Source organism: Cataglyphis hispanica, chromosome 22, assembly GCF_021464435.1.
Source record: "Cataglyphis hispanica isolate Lineage 1 chromosome 22, ULB_Chis1_1.0, whole genome shotgun sequence".
Taxonomy (NCBI): domain Eukaryota; kingdom Metazoa; phylum Arthropoda; class Insecta; order Hymenoptera; family Formicidae; genus Cataglyphis; species Cataglyphis hispanica.
The window spans coordinates 305,798-328,271 of NC_065975.1; the positions used below are offsets into that span (position 1 = coordinate 305,798).

Sequence of the window (22,474 nt, forward strand, 5' to 3'; positions counted from 1 at the left end):
TAGCCTTTTTCACCTCAAAATTTATATTTTGAATTATGACCGAGAATTTTTTAGCCCATATATATATATCCGAACATAATCATATATTGTTATTCCATCTATAGTTTTTACAAAATTTCAAAATTAACAATTTTTAACATATATTTATATATGCTCATCTATTGTATCAATAAAATTTTACAGTTTCGAATCGCAGGCAAATGAATGAGGAAAAATGATGAAAACGTCAACTTTACTTTTTCTTTTTATTAGCCGGAATTACTCGTTTATTACCCTCTACCCTCGTGTCGACCGCATTCCGGAAGATCCGAAGGCCTGTTAATTAGCACGGGAGCGCGATTATGAACGTCGCTTCGATCGGCGTCAGCCGGCAGTAAATCAGCTGCCGCCGCGGGCGACCTTGCACGAAAAGAAAAGGAAAAGTCGTTCAAGGCTGAAGGGAGAGGTCCCGCGACTGGAAGCGCGCGAGAATACGACGACTTGGAAAGATAGGCGGCGGAAAGGAGATAGTCGGCTGATTATCTCGGACGAGTTTTCTCAACGGCTTTGCTCGCCGTCGACACTATCGTTACGCATATACTTCTTCCGGATATGCGCAAATGAACGGCTGTGTGCGTGTGTAGTTGGGAGATACGTGTGTGTATGTGCCTGCCAGCTACGCAGCCACATTCACTTCGCCGCGTTATAATCTCGTTGCTCCCGGCGACGTCGAATAAAGTACTTGCCAGTACTGCCGGTAACGCGAGGCACCAACTATTAACTCATTAGTCGAAGTTCTTCGTATTATCGCATTCTCTTTGAGAGATCGTGCTGGTGTTCCCGTACTTACGGTACCGTACCGTACGCGCCGGGCGGATTGGATCGGGCATTTGAGGAAGACGGAAGTGGAAACAGAAAGGGAAAGAGAGACGTTCGCGAAGGGTGAGTATATAGAAGGACGTGCGTGAAAGGAGATGAGTAGTGTAATGGTGTGCGTTGCGAATGGTAGAAGCGGCGACGCCGTGTTCATGGAGATGAGATGGAGAGCTACGGATGACGGGAAAGGCGAAGGTGAGATGGGCGATCGGTGGGTGGTCGGCGAATAGAATACGTATAGGTAGCGAGTAAGGGTTGGTATGGCATGTGGTAAGGATGGTAGCAGCCTCGGAAGGAAGAGCACAAGGCGGGCAGCGGCGGGGGGGGTTGGCCGGAGAAAGGGATGGGTGAGGGTGGTTGCACGCCCGGCATTGTTTCGAACAGGCGTGTACACGTACATACATCTATTTGGCACATAGGTAAAGCATCTTAGAGACCGCGTAGAAGGGAACTACGTAGCAACGGCGTAGAGCTAGAGGAAGAGTTGCGCCGAGGCGAGAAGAGGAGGGCCGGGAATAGAGGACGGTGGTTGCGAGGGCTAGAAAGGGAGACGACGTGAGTACAGAGAAGCAGAAGCAGTAGCAGCGGCGGTGGCAACAGCCAGCCAGCCAGCCAGCCAGCCAGCCATCTTGCCACAAACTTGACTCGACCAATCAGCGTCGAGGCTGTGGTCACCGTTGTACCTTCGGTCCTTTCCCCTCCCACATCTTGCTACTTCCCTCCGGCTTGCAGATTCCCTCCGTTCCTCTCGCGAACTCGTCGGCTCTTCCTCGCCGCTACTCGCTCTCTTCAGGGTTCTCTTCTTCCTCGGTGGGTCTGCAGGCAGCCCCATAGCAGCACCTGCCAACCAACCCTTTAATTCTAATCAATTTACTCTTGCGCGAGATCCCCAACCCCTCGTTCAAGCGTATCCTCGTGAGCGCGACCAAACCTCAAGACCTTACTCACCCTCTCGTCCCTCATCTCTCCCCCTCCCCTCCCAAGTCGCTGCTGGTACCCTGCCACCACGCAGTCGCTATTGCCACTCGAACGACCCTACTGCGCCCGATAACGAAACGCCGTTATTCGACGACCGTCCGGAACTCTCTCCGTCGCGGTAACCGGCTAAATAATTAGCATGGGGAGATTAATCGCCGGGAGTTAAGTCGAGGCTGCGCATTAACGATCCTCTCGTGACCTGTACCTGGGTACGAGCAGGACATTCTCAGGAATAAATCGAACTTTATCATTGCTTTAGTTTCGTGCAATTGAAAAACACAGATTATGTACTGCAAATCAATTTAAAATTAATTCATGCCCGAATAATTTGAATAATCCCTCACAGATTGCTTTTTACAAAGGAAAAAAAAAACATATTATTTTCTCGTGGTATCAAGATATTAATCTTTATTTTTAGAGGACAATTTTTATAAAACATGCGAAAAGTAATTAACAAATGGCATATGTTATTTATTTCATTATAACGTAATATACTCGATATGTAAATTCCATTGCATAAAGTTTACGGGCAAAAATAACTGCGAAACTTTGTACTGGGTCGCAAAGGGTTGATGATGAGCATAAGTTAGAGTAGCATATGTGGGTGGTATGAATAATTCGATCGATCCGGATCCCAACACGATCGCTGAAGTTTACGCGTGCTACGTTTGCAGGAGTTCGGCGGTGCTTGCATAATTTAGTTAATGGCTCGTAGACTAATGGTTAAAGTCCATGTTTAAGCGTCGTACCAAGAACCCTTCTCCCTAAAAGTCCGCCTCGGGATTCCAGTTGCCTTCCTATATATATCCCCATTTACGGTTACGTTACGTTAGGCAATTTTCACTATTTAACAGTGGCCAATAAAGCGAGCCTAAAACTTGACATAAAAATACTCATTTTTTAAATATTTCACTGAATTTCCAATTTTTATTTTTTCTAAAAAAGAATTGCAATTTATTTAATTTTTATTTACAGATTAAAAAATGTAAAAAAGAAAAAATGTATATTAAGTCAATATCGGAAAAAGACAATTAAAGAAAGACATAACTAGGGAAAGAATCCATAAACAAAGATATATATATATATATATATATATATATATATATATATATATATATATACATATGTATATTCGATAAGTACATTATGAAAACGGCGATAAATTTGTCTCACGGGCAAGGCGTGAACGATGTTACCCGGGAGAAAATGCAAAAATATATCTCCTTTATCGTTGCCGATATATCGGCCGTATTGTACGGTCGCGGTGATAAAGCTATCTCAAATAAATCGAGAGAATGTCGGCCTGATTACACATCGTTCCCCGGGATTGGCAGAGAGTAAGCGCGGCTTAACGGCGAATACGATCCGATCGCACTATCATCCCATATCCGATCACTTTCCTTTTTCCTCTCACGTACGCTGACGTACGTATTTGCAATGCCAGAGTGGCAGAGATTCCGGCCGACGGCGAAGGAATAGACGGGGAGTGCGATTTATTTATGTCGGTGATTGGGAGAACCCGGGGAACCAAGGTCTTCCTCCTTCGCATTAATACCGTGGGGTGGCTTCCGTTCCTACGATTCCGATACGACAAGCATATCGGAGTCGTTCTATCTCGAAATCGTTTAACGTTTTATAATTGAAATGTGAGCAAGGAAATAATTATTGTTTCTTATATATATTTTATATAGAATCTGTAAAGACTATATATATTACATGGAATATAATTATAAATATTTATTATATAAAATATCATATATATCTAGTACAGGCATCTGTTAACGTTTATATTCTCGTTTTATCATCCTGTTTGGTGACCTGGCAAATGTCTTGAACAGAAGAACACGAACCTGTCGACATTTCTCAACCTCGTTATAATGAGCGACGCGTGCACGTGAAACGAGTTTATTACCCTCGAAGAGTTTCTAAGCAGTGTCCCGACATCTGAGGAGGGGTTGCTCTCGAGGTCTTAAGTTCTTGACACTTTAACCTGTCGAGAAAAACTTCACCTTACCTTAATTTTCTTCCAAAATTTGTCGAAACTGAAATTTCTCCGTTCCATTCGTGCCAGATTATATATTAAGTAATTGCAAAACAATTTTTTTTGCAAGCCAAAGATTGTTTTTTTTTTTTTAATGCCTTATTATAGAGACCTTATTACTTGATAATAATTTGCTAAATATGGATAAGCTAACTGACAATAGGAATAAACTAAAAAAAAGTATATTGATAAAGATTATTTTTACGATATAATGTTCAATCCTCAAAATAATGCTTAATAAGTCTGATAATAGCATCAAATAATTGCGTCAACCGCGCGCGATTAATAATCAATGAGCGATCGATCTCACAAACGAGAATACTTAATTGGCACACGGGATAATTATACCGACAGACACTCGACGAGTCCCTAACATTAACGATCCTTAAAATCGGTCGTCTGCCGTCAGAAATAACTTCAAGTTCAACAATGCATTCTATCCTCATGTTTGTGCGCTGATCACAAGTCATGTCGCGTAATTGGTCTCATCTCTCGTCGAATAACATCTGAAACAAAAAAAAGCAAAGAAGAGACTGAGAGAAGCGGATGAGAGCGAGTTAATAAAACCGTGCTCTTAAAATCACGCAAAACTACTTAATAAAGCAAATGAATGCGTGGCTCTTTTGACGGTCGAATCGCGATTAATCCGCAAGCGAGGGTGATAACGGGGTATGGAGGAAAGAGTGAAAACACACAGAGGCGCGGGAGAGGTCGATCTTTTTCTCGAGGGTAGATCTCACCCTACCACAACGATGACGATGACGACGGCGCGGCGACGACGACGAGTCGAGTGGTTTTCAAGCTAATAAAAAAATTCCCCCGCCGCATGAAAAACCCGACGATGTATAAAACGTCGCCGAGAGAGAGAGAGAGCACACCTCACCCCCTCCCACCCCACCCCCATCGCTATTGCCCTTGCTGTGGTTCTCCGCGCAAAAAAAAGGGAAGAAAATAACAAAGTCGACACCCTTTCGGTTTACTTTTATTTATTTAGGCAATGAGTTAGACTGTTTTTCCATTTATTTAGATTACTTATTTCATGACTTGACATTGAAATATTTTTTCAGAGAATATAAGTAAGCAAATTGTAAAAAATCAATTTTCATTTATTAATAACTACGAGTTGCTCAAAAGAAGAGAATAATTCTTATATTTTAATGTGCGGGAATTAATTAAAATATCGCAAATATGTGTAGTTGACAATGATATATTTTTAATAATTACATTATACGTAGAGAAAATTTTTAAAAATTTTTGTAATTAACTTTCAAAACATTAACTCAAATTTTTCAAATTTTTTTGTTAAAGAGTCTTCTTTGCAAGTCTTACTTTTATGTTTGTGATTACAAAAATCACATAAGTTTAAATTTAACATTTGTGATAAAAAAAGAAATTAATAAAAAGTTATACCATGAGACTTTCTTTGCTGGATACTTTTATAATAAAATTTCCGTGAATAAAAATTAAATTTACTGATATTACTTTGCGAATATGTTCGTGATTTATTAAAACAGGAAGAAAGAGATGAGCCAAAGGTCGAATGTATTCTTCGAGTATTAATCAGTGAAGTGAATTTTTCGGAGGAAACGTGAATAACTGAGATTTATAAGTCACCGGAAAGTCCATAATCAAATCTTCTTCCTCTCCATTGACTTGGACGTTACGTTGGCAATAGTGCCAAATGCAGTAAGACAACTAACATCTTATACTGTATAGACAATGCCGAAATCTTTCTAAGTTTGCAATAAAAAGTTACAGAATATTCTGTAATATTGTATTATGAACCTTTCCTACTTTGGTTTGTCTTATGTCATATAATTTAATTGTCTTGAAATATTAATCAAGTTATTTTTATTAATTCTTTGTTAAGTCTTCAAATTTATATATTTGATATAAGAAAAAACGCTCTCTAATATATAAATTTATCAAACGATATTTAATGTATGAATTCTTCATATGTGATTAATTCTTTTATTTGTAAATTATAAAGAAAAATATTAAGATAACTCATAGAGTTGAATAATAGATTAGAAAAAGCGAGCGCGGAGAAGAGAGAAAAAAAACCATCCAGCTGGATGAGTAAACTTTAAACTGAGTTTTTCTACTTAGATACAATTTTTAGATATAACTTGGTCGCTAATTAAAAGCGGTTTACGTGTCTCTGCAATCCTCGCTTAAAAAAAAAAATCTTTTTAATTGCTCTTGTCCTTTTCATAGCAATTTTTGTGTCTCATTTCTTTTCTCAGTTATCTCTTTTTTTTTCTGTTCTACTTCGTCTTCTTCTTTGTTCAAACTTCTTCAATCTTTTTCTTTTTTTCTCCCTAATTTTTGCACACTCCTCTTTTCTTTTCTATCGTTCCATTCAAATATTCTGCTTTCTTTTGCTCTCTTTTTAACAGAGTACTGGCAGGTCGGCTTAATTACCGTCCAAGTGTTCTTTAAAGAGCGAATTACACGCTCAATGTTTACCGCGAGCTTTTCACTTTCGTCGTATCATCGTATTTGCGTCGTTTTCTTTTCCCAGTTTCTCTTCGTCGCGACTGCGCTTCTTGATGCATTTAAAGAGCGAAAAAGACAGTAAATGGAAGAAGCGAGCTGTTCACTACGCCATTTCTTTTACATCTCGCAGAGTTCTTTTTTATACTTATAATCATTTTTCATGTTTGCGCTACATAACGGATTTTTTCTTTCTTTGTTTTTAGAAATTCATATTTTTATGTATGTGGTTATTATATCTTTTTTCTCTGTAATAATTTTTTATATTTCTCAGCATCTGTCCGATATATATATATAATTTTTCTTATTTATATTTATTTGTATATAGATATATTTTCTTCAGATATACCTTTCATATTCACCTCGCTTTTCTTCAATTTTTACGTATCTTGCATGAGTTAAAGAAAAGGAAAAATTGAAAAAGAAAGAGAGATCCTTTCGAACTGCGCGTGGAAGATTGCAAGAATAGCGATTTGTATCGGAAAAAGAATTTTCTTAGTGGAAATAGAGAGAGTAAAAGAGAGAGAGTTAAGAAAGACAGTTCAGAAAGGAGACGCTGTTATTATTTTTCGTGTAACAGTTATACCGTTAAAAAAAAAAACAGAAAGAAAAGGAGAGAATTATTCTACTGTCATAACAATTTGTTACTTTCACATTAACAATTATACAATTATATTATTATGCTGCACTTTGTGTCATTTTTATCATATTTTTTTGCAGCATCACTAAGAAATCTTTATTAGCTCTTTTGATAGGAACATTAAATTTGAATTAAAAATATATCAAAACAAAAATTTTCTGGAAATTAATAAATTCCTGGAAAAGAAATAAATTTCTTTCACTTAATTTTTTATTCTTTTTATATTTATTTTTTTTGTTTCTTTCTTTTTGTGGTTTTGCGTGGATCACGGGGAAAACGTGCATAGGAGGCGCGAGCGTAAAGTGGAGTTGAATAAAAAAAAAATCGAAGCTCATTACCGCTCGTTTCGAGCCACGAGGCGAGAAAATGCGGACGTCTCGAGGTACTTAAATGTCCTGTTTTTTATGCTCAGAGTGCCGTAACGCCAGGCAAGTTGCACTTTCATCTTAAGCTCGATTCAAAATAGAAAGGAGTCGACTTGCGATGTTCATTTTTTATGTAAAATAGGTTTTAGCTGTCAAATTGCAAATATCGTACATGTGAGTATTTTTAAGTGCAAATATTTGAATAAAAAAAAAATCACGATAATGATCTTTTTTAAAGTAATTATATAGATTAGTTACGTGAAAATATAAAAAACAACACTCTGTAACGTGCTCTGTAAAATTTTCGCCTTTAAAAATACTCATATCTACGATATTCACATTTCGACAGATAAAACCTTATGCCTCGCCAACTTTCGGCAGGCATACTTCTACTGTACCTGCTTCGATATCTTTCCGTCTCAAAGATAAAGCGGTTGTTGGGATCAGGCGAGCTTTCAACCTCCTTCCTCTCGGTAGCAACGAGTCAGCCCAGGGGTTCTTCGTGTTTTCTCTCTTCGCCCTCCCGCATTCGATTTTCCACCATTTCCCGATCGTCCGTTTCCCCCTCGTCTCGTCCATTTCCATCAGTCTCCAGTGACGTTTATACTTTCTAGAACGGACTCGGGGGGTTGTACGGGGCAAAGTTAAGGGGGTGGTCGTGATCGAGTGGATGCCAGGGATGGAAACAAAAAAGGATGCGGGAGAAAGAGAAGGAGGAGGAGGAAGAGAAGGTGGCAAGGAGAACGGAATAGAGGAAGGAGAACTAAAAAGGGGGAGTACGAGAAAAGGGGGTGGTAACGGCCACCATCGGTCCGGAGCGAAGCAACCCTCGAGAAGGGTCTCCCTCTAATATATTGCCTCACCCGCAACCCTCACGCGCCCTAAACCATCCCTTATAGCCGCCATCTTGAAGGACTCCCCTTACTTATTCTGTTTCTCTCTCTCTCTCTCTCTCTCTCTCTCTCTTTCTGTCTCTTTCTCACTTTCTCTATCGTGTCCTCAACCCCCTCAATTCCTCCCTCGCTTCCCCGGACTGCGGCCTGCATTCACCCGCCCACCTACGATCGAAAATCCCGTTAGACTTATACGGGCTTAGCCCGTCCATTTTGACGACGGGTTGTGTGCCACCCTTCGCTAGCTACCCTTCGGCTCTTGCAATTCTTTCTACGGAATTCCGTAGAATTTTTTTTCTCACTATCGTAGCACCCGCCGTTGTTTTCAAATAGCGCCTTCGCGGGATTACATATTATGTCGTAAGTGTGTAAAATTTTTTTCGAAGACGCAACCATTCGATGGAATTGTATTTTTAATTTAAGACGATTTTTTAGACATTAATACTTCCAATAATAGATTAATAAAAGAAAACATAAAAAAAAAAAACAGAAAATATGTTTATGTGTGTGTGTTCAGAAAAATCAATTCTTAATACGCATCACATTATAAATTCTAGATATGAATTTAATGTAAAGTTAACATAAATCATAGAATCAATGTATTTATATTTTATATTTTTATTACCTGAGATTGTGCTGATTTTAATTTCAAATTTATTTAATTATAATTTTACTAAAAATGCGCGATTTACACATTTTTATATCATGTTCTACTTTACTCGAGTTAACATACGAAATAGTCACAATTATAATTTGCAACATCGCGCAATTTAATGGCGACTTTTATCCCCATGCCAACACGAACATAATTCACGAGTAGCTCTACGAATAGTCTGAATATGTTCCACAGTCAATGTACACGAGCTCCATTTTGATTACGCGAGGGGGCTACCTCGCTCATCGCTGTTGAGGATTCATGGGCTCTCGCGCGCGCGAAATGGGTGGATGTTTCCGGTTTATTTCCGGAATTCCGTTGCGAAGGGTGGTTGCGCTAGAGGCACCCCACGAAGAATCCTTCTCATGACCACCGGGGTTCACCCGGTGTAGCGACTACTCGAGGGACGAATTGCATTTTTCAGAGGCCTCGCATGTTCGCGGCGAGGCTTTACCCCTTACCAAGGGGGTGCACTTCGCATTCTAGTACATTGTCGTGGGATTTGATTATGTAAAACAGCGGCCTCTCTCCTTCCTCTTCTTAGCCTCCGTTTCCACTTTTTCCCCCGATAAGCTTTATCGCATTCCCGTTTCACGCGGCCGTTTACACGAACACGCGTAAAAGTTAAGGCATTAGTTTCTCTCTCTCTCTCTCTTTCGTCTCCTTCAAAAAAATTTTTATATACATATTTGAAATTCTTTTAATACAAATCATAATTAATTTAAAACTGATATGAAATAACATTCTAGCTCTTTGGTCGATTTTATCGTAACTTGATAGATAAAACTCTCTCTTTCTATGAATTTCATAGCTCGATATAACGACGCCGCAAACATCTGCCATTATTTTAAAACACACAACAGCACACTCTATCGAGATAAGTTCTTTTCGCAATCATAAATCTTCTCGAGTTCGCGACGAGGTACTAAACAAAGCGACGTCATATTATTCTAGAGTAACGACCGGCACTTCCAAGGTACTGTCGAGGAGAGATTCCATTTTTCGTCGAATTTTTTTCTTGTATCTCCAAAGATCGCTCCGGTCCGGTTGGAAATGGATTTCTCTCTACGACGTACGGTCATTACTTCCGGCAGAACAAATGACGATTTTCAGATAACAGCACCGATGTATCTTCGAGAATATTTTAGTCAAAGTTTTTGAGCAAAACAGTTGTTGTATTTAATGCAAATGTAGGCTCTCGATTAAAGATTTTCTGCATTTAATTATTTATCTCTGTATCATCTAAAAAAATGATTTTAAATGCTAAAATCAAATTAGCAGAAAAGAAAAATTGAATGCATGAAGAATCTTATATTTCTCGAGGTTTCAAGAATCAAACAAAGAAATGAGTATATAATATAAATCAGAGTTCGGAATCTCATGGTTTAAAAAAATTGAAAATTGATAAAAAAAATATTGCTTTAAAAAAACATATCTTGAAAGTTTGCTTTGCATCGGGTGAATTAGTTCATTTTTCTTTTTTCTCTAGCACTACGATCGTGGCAGGTGCTATCAGAAGTTACTGTTTCGTATTCTCGCTTCCCTTTCTCATCTCATCACAACGCAAAATCGATCGAATCCCTCGGAGGCAAACGGAGGTAAGCCTGAGGCTTAGGTACCCAGGTACGTCACTGGATTTGAATACTGCCGTTTCTCGATTGTCGCGGATAGTGTACCATCGGAGACTGTGTGCGAACGAACGAAAAAATATAAAAAGAAAAAAGAATTGGTCGAAACTCAAGAGACAAGAGAGCTGGGAGGATGGCAGCAATGTCTGTAATTGAAGACCTACCGTGAAAAAAAGGTGACGCCTTTTCAAATAAAAAGTAAAATTATTTATACGCGAAAAAGATACATATTGTCATTCTTGAAAATATCCATAATTTGCAAAACAAATATAAAGAACTTTGTCTTGCACACTGAAACTAACAGATATTATACTCGTAGAAATGTGTTTATATATTTTTCAGCTTTCTATTTTTGGCGTTTAAAATTATATTTTTGTGTCAAGTCTTTAGAGTTTGTTTAGAGTGACTCATCTATTTGTTTTTTATTTTGTCTTTATTCATTGAAACTTCAAATAAAACTTATTTATCTTTACTTTTATTAAAGTTCTAGTCATTATTATTCATATTTATATATATATAATAATCTGTTAAGATTATCTAGAGAATCGTATAAAAGTCTTTGCTTTATTCACTGCAACGCAATATAGTAAACTTTTGACATCGTTTTATTAAAGTTTCTAAGAATAAAGATTGTTACACAACATATAATATAATAGCAAATATTATATAAAATTTACGATATCGTAAATTCACGAATTTAGATCCAAGTAAATCGTCGATATGTCATCGATAAATTTAAATATTACTATCGATTGCGAATCGTGTCACGCGGTGGCGAAAAACGTACGTTCGTCAAATGAGGAAAATAAAAGGAGACGAGTTATAGCGATAGCGTAAAGGGAGAGAGAGAGAAAGAGAAAGAGAGAGACAAAGAATGGAAAAGGCGAATGTATATAATTTGGGTCCCCGATGGCAGCTGCGTGGGTCCCGATATGCAAAAAAGGGGTTGCCGTACGGAATTAGAATATCCTCGCGGTCTCATTTGAATTTCAATCTCGCCGATGCGGCGCGGACACTTTTCGGCGCGGTGGCCTCCCCCCCCTCACCTCCCCCTTGGGGGTCCCCGGGTTATCTACCTACCTAGCTACCTAGGATGTGTCCTCAGGTAAGAGATGGAAAGGGTTGCGCGGCAGCGGGATGACGAGAGATTTAAAAAAAAGAAAAAAGGAGAGCGCGAGTGCGCGCCAAGCGTGTATGTGCTCTCCATTAAAAATCGGGCGCGCTTACCTGGTGTATGGAAGTGCCGGGTTACAACGGGAGACGCACCACCTCATTAGAGCCGCGCTAAAATCCGGCGCGCCAAGGGTTATTCCCCCTTCTCCTGCCCCGTTTTATCCCTCTCCCTTTGAAGGATAACCGACGAATCGCCTAATGCGCAGTAGCGTAATGTGTCGTTCTGTTGCCGCCAATACCGATCTTATGTAAGAGGTAGTCTACAATTGATTTATATTTAATGTTTCACATATTTTAAACTTTTATTCAAAACGAGAGACTTGCTTTCTGAAATAATTTAGCGTCACACGTGACATTTCTCGAAAAAAAAAAATAGTTTTTTTTTTAATATCTCGAAAACTGCATTTTATTTTAAAAAATTGCCAAGAGTTTATTTAATTTTTTAATTTTTCCCATTAAGATTTTTGTGTCGCAGACATCACAAATAAACAATAGAGAAATTATTATTAATTTCGATATATCGATTCGACATTGTATCTGAAACGATTATGACTTTACGAAAGAATGCGCTTGAATTTTGATATCTCCCATCGATATCTTGTCGCCATACCTTCTGCAGGATGTTCAAAGAGCCCCATCAGAGGAGCGTTAAAGAAACGAGGTCACGTGGGAGATCTCCGTCGTCGAGTCACATCAAAAGTTTACGGCGCTCCGTAACGGACGAGCGTACACCATCACCGGTGCATTTTGTTATCCATATCTCGTAACGTGCACGCGCAAGCGGATGGAAGGGGGAGGAGGTGGTCGCCGGAGGGCGAAACGGGCTGAAAGAGAGAGGACGGGAACGGAGTAAGATAGGAAGCCATAGCCTCGGGCCTTACCCTCTATATGAAGAGAAGGCTCTACTCGTTCTTCTAAGGCGTACAGTCGGTGGTAAAGTGTACCACCACTCCTGTACAAAAACATTCCGTTCTCGTTGTTTATGTCGATACGATCGACGTGTTTGGGTCTCCGAATTCTGGAGGCAAATTGGTCGAAATAACCGTCGAAGATGTTCGGAGTGAAAAGATTATTACGTTGATACGATAAAGTAATAGTTAATAAAGAAAAAATAAAATATAAAACATCGTATCGTCTTTACTTTTACTTTTCTGTCATATCACCATAGAAAAAAAATAATAAATTTGTCGAGAAAATAATTTTAAAAAATGACGATTATATTCGGATAGTAAATATTGATAGTTTGAAAAGAATCATAAAATTATAAAAGACTATTTTTTTTTTATTTTAACTGAAATATGTTGGGATATTAATAATAATAAAAATTGATAGTCGAAGAATTGGTGATTATAAAAGATATTATCCGCATTCATATCTGACAATATACGGATTTCTAAAGTGCACAGAAATGATAATTGAAATATATACAGGATTTCTAAATAGGTACGGCCAAAATTTAGGGAGATATTCCTCACACGTAAAGAATGGAAAAATGTTATATAAACATGGGTGCGAAAACGTTTTTTTTAGAGGAATTAGAGTATGCTATGTATAAATAAGATAGTAACTTTATGCCATGCAGAAATCAGAAAAATATTAATCTTTAATGTTATGTATATGTTACGTATTTAATGTCGCGTATATGTTACTTGTTTATATACACGTGACTTGCTTACCCTTGGACAATAACAGTGACTGAATAACATAACATGCGCATTCCTTAAAACCGGCAGAACATTGTGATTACATTTCAGTTCAATTCTGTAGGTCGTGCGTGAAACAAGGTTTAGTGTAATTGTACAAATGTAAAACTACTGATTAAACGATTGCTGTCCACAATGTTTAATTGTTTCTTGTGTAAGTAATACAGTCAGTAATATTTTCAACATAACTCTTGAAAAAAATGTTTCCACACCCATGTTCATATAACATTTTCTCTTTAGATAATATCTCCTTAATTTTTGGTCCTACCTTTTTAAAGTATCCTATATTATATATTATATGTATTATATTTAAAATCATATTTAAAGTGGCATTCTTATTTTCAGTGATAGAGCCAATGACTTCGATGGTTGCGTGATGGAAACGAATTGGAAAAGTATCGATATGTGTAAACACGCATACACCGTAAGAGAGGTATGTAAAAAGAAATTCGGTAGAGAAGGGAGAAAACTTTCATCGCACTTTGCTTTCGAGTTTTTCGCAACGCGCGAAAATATCGCGTGCACGTTTGAGAAATCGTCGAATACGACGAATACGAGTGTATTTGTATGCTCATCGTACGAGCTCAGCTAATTTAACGCGCAAGCTCCATTGGTAGGTATTAAACGAGATTTTGCACTTTGCGCGGACGTATTTTGTAGTGAGGATTCTGCAAGACTAATATACAGATCCGCAAATTTTGTAGCACACGTCAAAGGCAACGTACTAAATAAAATTAAATGCAGGAACATTGATTAAGCCTTATAGGATCTAGAGGACAATAATTTCAATTTTTTTTTTAAACCCTTCAAGCGTTAAATTCTGATTAAAACATTGAAATATATACACAATAGAACTTTACATTGAAATAATTACCAATTTTCTTAGTTTCGTAACAGAAACAAAATATAATTTGATTAATAAGATATCTATTGACGGAAATTTTCAGAAATCTATAAAATTAATATTACATCATGAATTGTTAATATGTAATAATTATTTTCACATTCATCAGAACTAAAATCAAGAATGGCTATTTTTCGATCGAGGAGCAGCCGTCGTGTTTAGTAAATGCCCGCGACTCGTAACGTCCGATCGTCGTGCCCGTCGTTCCGAATTCTTCATTGGGGGGAGGGAGCAGTTAGAGGAAGGGGAGAAAAGTTTCTCTTCCTTCGCTCTCGGTCCGGATTCTTGGCGGTAGATGTACGACGCGGAGCGACGTCGAGTCCGTCAAGTAACTCGCTCGTGAAGCTTCCCCCTCGCTTCCTCACCTGCCGTCCTCCCCCTCGTCTCTCATCCCCATTTTCCTCCCCCCAACTCTCGGAGCTCTCGTGTGTGGACCGCGCGAGTTTGCCGTCAACGAAGACGGGGGGTGACATCGGGGCGACGTCGCCCGGGAAACTTTAGTCCCCGGATGCGCATCCCGTTCTCCCGTCTTCTTCGTGGCTGCACGTCGAGCGAGAGTTCCCGTGGCTGCACGCCTGGAAAGTTTTGCCCGGTACATCCCTGCGAACCACCACCGCCACCCCCCTCGCAACGTTCCACGGAGCGGAGACCGCCCTTATCCCCTCCCCCCTCGCGTTGCCCCGGGGATTTTGGTTAGAATATTGAATCTTGCAGAGTGGAGGCGCTGTAACGAGAGCACGAACGCCACAACCCGGGCAACGTCGTCGTCGTCGTCGTCGTCGTCGTACCCCGTCGTCGCCGATCGGGGGCACATCGGGCGTTGAATAAAATCATCCGCCACCGTGTAGATGATTCGCCGCGCGGGGACACAAGCAGCTCGCGCGATTTTATACTCGATCGTTTGCTTTCCAGCGTTTTACAAATCACGATATAAAAATTCATGGGAGAGTGAGATCTTTTTTTCTTTAGGAGATTTAGGAATTTGAGAATTTCGAAAGAAATCACATACATAGATAAAACACACGCGATTCCAAATATCCGCTTAATTTATCGCATTAATTCTATCGTTTCTATCTATAATCATGATGTTATATTCCTGCCTATGTTTACATCTTCCGGCGTAGCGGTTACGAAAACTTAATACGCTTTCGCGTAAGTTTAAAAGAGATCTGATATTCATGATACGACAACTTACGATAAGCTCCATGTTTTGTATAAAAATAACATTATATTTGCAAAGGTATTTCATGTTAGATTGAAAAAAATATAAATAAAAATATAATTAGAATTTAGAAATATAAATAGAAAAATATAAATAAAATAAATAGAAACAAATATAAATATAAATAGAAAAGAATATAAATAGAACCCTGCAATGTTGCTGCAATGTTTTATATCGTACGATACAATTACGATGTGTAAATAGAAAGAATTTATGTAACTTTTAGATTATGTAAAATATGGAGCGGTAAATCAAAGAATAAACGCGATGATTTTCGAGGGAACGAATTTCCTTTTAATTGGTCAACGTGTCCGGCGCGGAAATAAAATTCGCGCTGGCGACTCATGATGTATGAGGGTCAGGCCATGTTTCCGCCTGTTTTGACCACCGAAGGGGCCCGAGGCTGGGCTCCGCACGCCCAGGGTCAAGGGACGACCCGATGCCGGGTCGCATCCCGGTCGCGCCCCGAATTTCGCGCGGAAAGGGTTGTTAGCACGCGCCCGGCCCGGCTTGGCTGGGCCCGGTCATAGAGAGGGCCAAATTATCGGATAGTCCACCACCGGGCGTAGAACGTCCAGGTATACGGCCAGGACAATCCAGGAGGACAGTACGGATGCTACCGTCTATGGCACGTACTAACGTTTTTAACGATTTTGTTGGGATCAGATAGCGGCGTCGAGTACGTGGACGGACGGGCACCTGCGCCCTTTTTGGCAAAACTCGATTCTTTTCAAAACGGCACGTGGGGGAACTATTGGTCGCGGTCGGCCAAAAGATCGCCTTTTTTTTTTCTAACTTAGAGACGACGAGATCGACTGTTTATCTTTGCTTTTTTGAGTTAATGCATTTTATTCGTGCTTATAATTTATTTTATTGTTTCAAAAATCAAGAATTTTATTATCTTTCGAAGCAAAACAGTATATCTTCAATTTTTTTACCCAAATTATTTATGGTGATTTTAAAAATTCTTTTTAATTTGCAATTTTTAAATTTATTTGTAATTCTTATCTCAAAAATGAAGAATGTATAAAAATTTTTCTAAATTTTTTTTACGTGCTATTTTATTCTAATTTACAATTCTGGATTAAGTTCCAGGATAGTTTTGTTATAATAATATTTCATCGTTTTTGCATTCGCAGTATCTCTCATCAGATAACCGACGATGACACAATAAAACATGTAAACAATGACATACTCAGACACTCAAGTAAACATACACACACACACACACATACATACGCATTTGTGCTCGCATATAAAAAGATATCGGTAGCCAGCTATATCGATAGCAAAATAAGGGATCGCCATGGGAGGGATGGTTATACGAGGGATGCCTCGCGAAGCCATAGACGTTCGGTTCCATCTATCCGCCCCCTCACTCTCCTCGTCATCCTCCTTCCCCCTCCTCTCCACGGTCGCCAGAGCCCTCGATATTAAAAATTTCAATATCCTAGCCCCAGGGGTGGAAAACACATAATGTATTCAGGTGACGTCCCGGCCATTCTATCGGCGAGAAAAACGTACAGTTTTCGAGGAATCGAACTCACCCTCTTTACCTCCCCGGCATCCAACCATCGTCAACCCCCATGTCCGCTCTCGTCCCCTTATACGTCTACGTGATAACCCCGCGACGACGACGGCACGGGCTTCTTTGTTTCTTTCTGTCCCCGCGTGGCATGTGGAATATTTCCACTCAACCGGGGATCTCGTGCTTTTTACGATGCGTTTCTTCGAGAGAAAACTTCTACTTATTTATTATCTAAGAAGCGACGATAGCACGCGATTTTTATACAATCCGGCATTGCTTGAGAGTGTGAAATAGTTAAACAAGTTTGTACAAAAATATCGCGAAGTCTGAATCTCAGATTCGAAGATTTTTGGCTCGACTATAAAAATAACCAAAAATTACACGCACATTAACATGTAGATCTATTATAATAGTGTCTAATAAATTCGACGCACATTTAAGAATATAAATATGAGTGATCTTAAAATAAATAAAATAATTTTTGAATTTAAAATATTTATACAAAATTAAATACAATATCTTGTCATTGAATAAACGTCTGGTAAAATATCAGAAAATGCAGAATTGATTTTATTTCTGATAAAAATGGGCTGTTAAATCTTGTAAAAAATAATTCTATATATTATCAGGCAACATTATCAGGCATAAAATACACTTTGCTTCGTCAGTACTTTGCTGTAACATTGAGAATTTGTATCGAGCCTGATCGTGTAGCTCCCGTTCTTTTTTTACAAAGTGGTGGTTCCTTTCGAAGGGACTCGACTTTGCGAGCAAAGGAATTCGATCATCGCGACCGTCGAGAAGCTTTCTGCCGATAGAATGGCGCTTCTAGGAAAGATACGATTCCACTGTCGTTTCAATCGCACCTACACATGGATAAAGTATCGGTGCCCCCGAGATTGGGAGGTTGGGAATGAAGAAATTGGTAGAAAGTGAGTCTTCGAAATCAACCCCGGTCGCGAGAAAGGTTGAAGACGAAGGAACGGAGGAGGCAAGAGGGGGATTACGGAAAACGGCTCGAGCAGTTTGCGGACCGTGGGGTCTAAACAACTTAACGATAAAATTTATAGTTCCGTAGCACGCCTACCCTTAGCCCTTCCTGAGGGGAGGAGGGTCATCGACGAAGGACGACCGTGAGTTGAGTGTCGGATACCTAGGGTAGAAATAAGAGCGAGAACGGAGAAATGGGGGAGGGGGATAGAATGGGGGAGGAGGAGGAGGAAGAGAGCGGAAGGGACCTCAGCCGTATATAGAAGGTCTCTCGTACAGGACTTTTACCCTGCAGAGTTGCGTCGTAATTTATGGATGCCGTTCCCTTATCCGCAGGATACGAACTCCACTCTCCCCACACGTTTGCTGTCCTTCTATCGATCCTATATACCGCGACGAAACGGGTGTCCGCAAAGTGTCGTCCGCGCACAGGTTCTTTGGGAAATTTGTACGATTCGAGATACGGTTTCGAGACACGATTCTTTTATCGGCTTTTATAATTACTGCGCCTGAGAACAAGCAGTACTGTCGATTTACCTCGATTTTAAGATATATTGATTTTTATCTAATTTTCAAACATTAATAATTTTAGCAATTAATTGTAGAGAGATATATAGGTATATTAAAAATTTGATCGACAGGTGAGCGCACACCTGAATGAGACTAAATATCTGCGAAACCTTCGGGATTGATGCACGCGGCGCGATTTAAGCGGGATTAATGAGCGTTTCAATCGGATCGAGATCGATTTAATATACGAATGGATAATGTTTCATAAAATTTTCATTAAACGGTGCAATGAGAAAATTAACACGTTGGGTTTCTAATCCGAATATAATATAATGCTGATCTTGTAATGCGATCTTGTGTAAGTTGGCTTCCTTATTTGGTTCTCTTCCTCAAGATGCAAACTTTAAATTTATGTATGATTTGCCTCCACTCAAACTACTCATGTTATTTTCCGCGCAAGTTAAAGGTGAAAGTTGTACCAAGCTGCATTTTGTCGTATATACATATATAGAAGTAGGTATAAATATTATGTAAAGTATTTTAAATGTTACGTAAAATATTTTGTATTTATATATCCAAGAAATTCTAAAAGAATTGTTAAATTCTTATATATATATATACATATATGCTTCATAAAAAATCACATGTAAAATTGAATTAAACCTATACTATAATCACTAATTTTACTAGTTTCATATATTTTCAACTAAAGGTATTAAATGCTCTCGTGCGTTCACTACAAAAAAAAATGAGTTTATTTCATTCTGATATTCTTCTTATCAGCACTCACGAGTCACCCGTTGCATAGCGAAACACACCCTGTACAGAAATGCTTGGTTTGCTGGCGCGCTGGTGCTTGCTGTACACGTACAGTCGTATGTTTGTGTAAGTGTATATGTTTATATGTGTATGTGTGTATGTGTATATGTATGCGCGCTAGTCCACCCTCGAGGGAACACGGTGCGGTAGAGAGGATGAGGAATGTTGGGGTTGAAGAGGTAAGAGAGGGTGAAAAGAGGAGAGGGGGTTAGAACGAGAGAAGATGAGAGAGGGCGAGAAAGGGCAGAGAGTGCGAGAGCGAGGGCTACATGAGAGGGATGGAGTACGTGGAGGCCCGTCTTATATTGATTTCTGTCCACGCCACCTCCGCCGGGCTCCCCGCAACCACCATCCCGCGCGAACCATCGTACGCTCGATGGTACGGGAGATGGCAGCGTCAGATGTGGGGAGACGAGAGAGGTGGAAAGTCGTAGGAGGGAATAAAAGGGCGAATGAAGAGGAATAGAGAGGAAGAGAAAGAGAAAGAGAGAGAAAACACGAGAGAACAAGACTGACAGGAGATACGAGTAGGAGAAGAGGAGCGGGGGAGGGGGCGATGGGACTCGCTCGCCGCACTTTCCACGGGCGGCAGGAGAGGCCCTCGGGGGTGGCACTCTGTCACATTCATCCCCCAACCACCGTCGGCAGCCCCTCATTCAAATAACAGGGACCGCCGCTTTAGTGGGTGGCTGAGGGGAAAGGGAGTAGGTAGAAGAGTCGGGTAGATGGCAACGATGGAACGGGGGGAGGGAGGGGGAGAAACGGGCCGATAGAGGGTGAGTTTCGTCCGGTCGAAGCACACCTCGATCGATTGGGCTTGTCCAAGGGTGGAAGAGGTATTCCCCTCCCTCCTCGTCCTCCCGTAGCCATCCCCCCATCCTCCCCTATAGTACTCTGTTCCTTCTCCCTGTCCTCTCCACTTCCCTTGGCCTCCTCGGCTTGCGCTCGAAAGCGCCCAACGCTAGTGGTGCACGTATACATGTGTATGTGACTCTACGCGCGCGTATATGTGGCATGGCGAGGGGTTGCTATGGCGACCCACCCTCGGCACGGGGGTGAAACGCCATTGGCCGGCGCGGGGTTTCGGCCAATCCCCCCCTCCGTACGTATGCGTGAATTCGTGCGAGTGTATATAGGTGCGCGCGCGCGTTTATTTCCTCTCGCCACTGTCCACGTTGATTCGCTCCTACCCCCCGCGATCACCTTCAGGGGAGAAACACGCTCTTTCGATGGTCGTTTATGACCTTCTCGAGCTCACATCACGTCATGGGTTCATGATTACATCATTGAAAAAATGTTAAAATAAAAAGTGACGAATGGTAAACAAGATAAACACAGTACAGTAGATAAAGTAGACTATGGTCAGACAAGTTATAATCTGGTATAATTTGGAAAAAATTGCATTTTTATAATTGATTATGACCATTTAGATAAAATGATACTTTAATGTGAAATATTCATATAAGTACATAAAAATAAATAGAAAGCAGTACAAATAACTATAATGAATAGTATGCAAGTAGATAAGGTAAATTATGGTCAGACAGTTAGAGTCTGAAGGTTTGAAAGAATTACTATGTACATATCCCCTCTTTCAAATATTATATATGATTAATTTATGACGCGTGTCACCATTGGGTGACGATAAAGTAATTATGCATGCAATCGACGAAGATATCGGATAAATAAAAAATTTTTGTATCTGATAATAATTTTACTCGTGTATTTAGGCGTCCAGGATACAGGCGAAAAATGATCGCGTCGCTTAAGCACGGAAAAGGTGTCGAAGGTCGAAGACTGAGTTTTGAGGCATGATTCTGTTTGCCAGCATCACTTTGTTCCTTTTTCCGCGAGTAAATGGAGAAACTTTATAAAGTTCTCAGCGGCGGTTAAGTTTCCTCTCGTCGGAAATATCAGGCTGACTACGGCAGTAAATTTATTTAAAACGGAAGTGTGAGCGGAAGTGGCGTGCACTTTCCCGAGAAAATCTCTAAAGCATCACGATCAACTCTCGTCACCTAATTTTGCTCGTTAAGCGTTTAGAGTTTAAAGTCGTGTGCTTAAAGATTCCCGTTTAAAATCTCGGTTAATCGATTGGGGAATTTATTTTTTAATCATTTTGCGTTAAGGAGAGTTTACTTAATGATGCATCTCTTTGCGATGCAATGTTATATAAATTACACATAAAACAAATTACTTGTAAAAAATGTCATTAAAAATTAAATATTTTATTAGATAAAATTTAATATAAATACACAGCAGCACATAGAAATAATTTCATACTATAAGATAATATTAATAAAATTATTATAAATCTCTACTTAATAATATTATCAAGAAAAATTGTTTAAAAAAATAACTATTATCTACTTATTAATCCAGGATTATATTTCAATTTTAAGATAAAATATTATCAAAATTAGCAATAGATGCAAATCGAATGGAAAAGTCATCGCGCGTTGCGGAATTTGCACGCATTCCGAGGACGCGGAAAACGATGAAAGAAAGCGTGAACACGAATCCACGATAAGGGAAAACTCTCTCGTAATGGTTTCGATGAGAAAATAAGCCTCGCTAAATGCACGTGACGCTGCCACGCGTTGCACCGACGAAAGAATGAGAGAAAGAGGGAGGGAGAGAGAGAGAGAACAAGCCGCCTGTGGCGAGAAACTGGCGATGGAAGTCGTAAAATAATTTAACCCACTTTGAGAAGAAAATTAACAGAACGGCGAAAGTCTTTAAGATTCGCCGCGTCTCGGCCCACCCCCTGCCTCGTCTGCCTCACTCCAACTACTGGTTTGGTTCCGCTGTCCTTATCCGTAGACATCCTCGCGCTCTTACTTCCTTATTCATTGAGCAACCGCCACCCGCTCCACCCCCTCAACCTCCGCCCTACTACGCCACTTTCTTCATTGACTCTTTCTTTCCACTACGCGGGAGAACGTACCGTGTTTCTCTCGCTCTTCTCATCTCGCTCGCTCACGTACATTTCGTTCCCTCTTCTTTCCTCGCTTCCTTTCGAAAGATAGCTCTCTCTCTCTCTCTCTCTCTCTCTCTCTCTCTTTCTCTCGCGC

The 22,474-nt window shown here is 39.9% G+C and overlaps 1 protein-coding gene across 1 annotated transcript in view; it reads left to right on the top strand.

Annotated features, from left to right (window-relative positions):
• Positions 1-13,485: 13,485 nt before the first annotated feature.
• LOC126857565 (B-cell lymphoma/leukemia 11B) overlaps positions 13,486-22,474 on the top strand; it is a 127,752-nt gene continuing 118,763 nt past the window's right edge. Inside the window, 2 exon segments of the mRNA XM_050607142.1 lie at positions 13,486-13,581; positions 13,773-13,860. The gene's annotated coding sequence lies outside the window, so the exon portion shown is untranslated.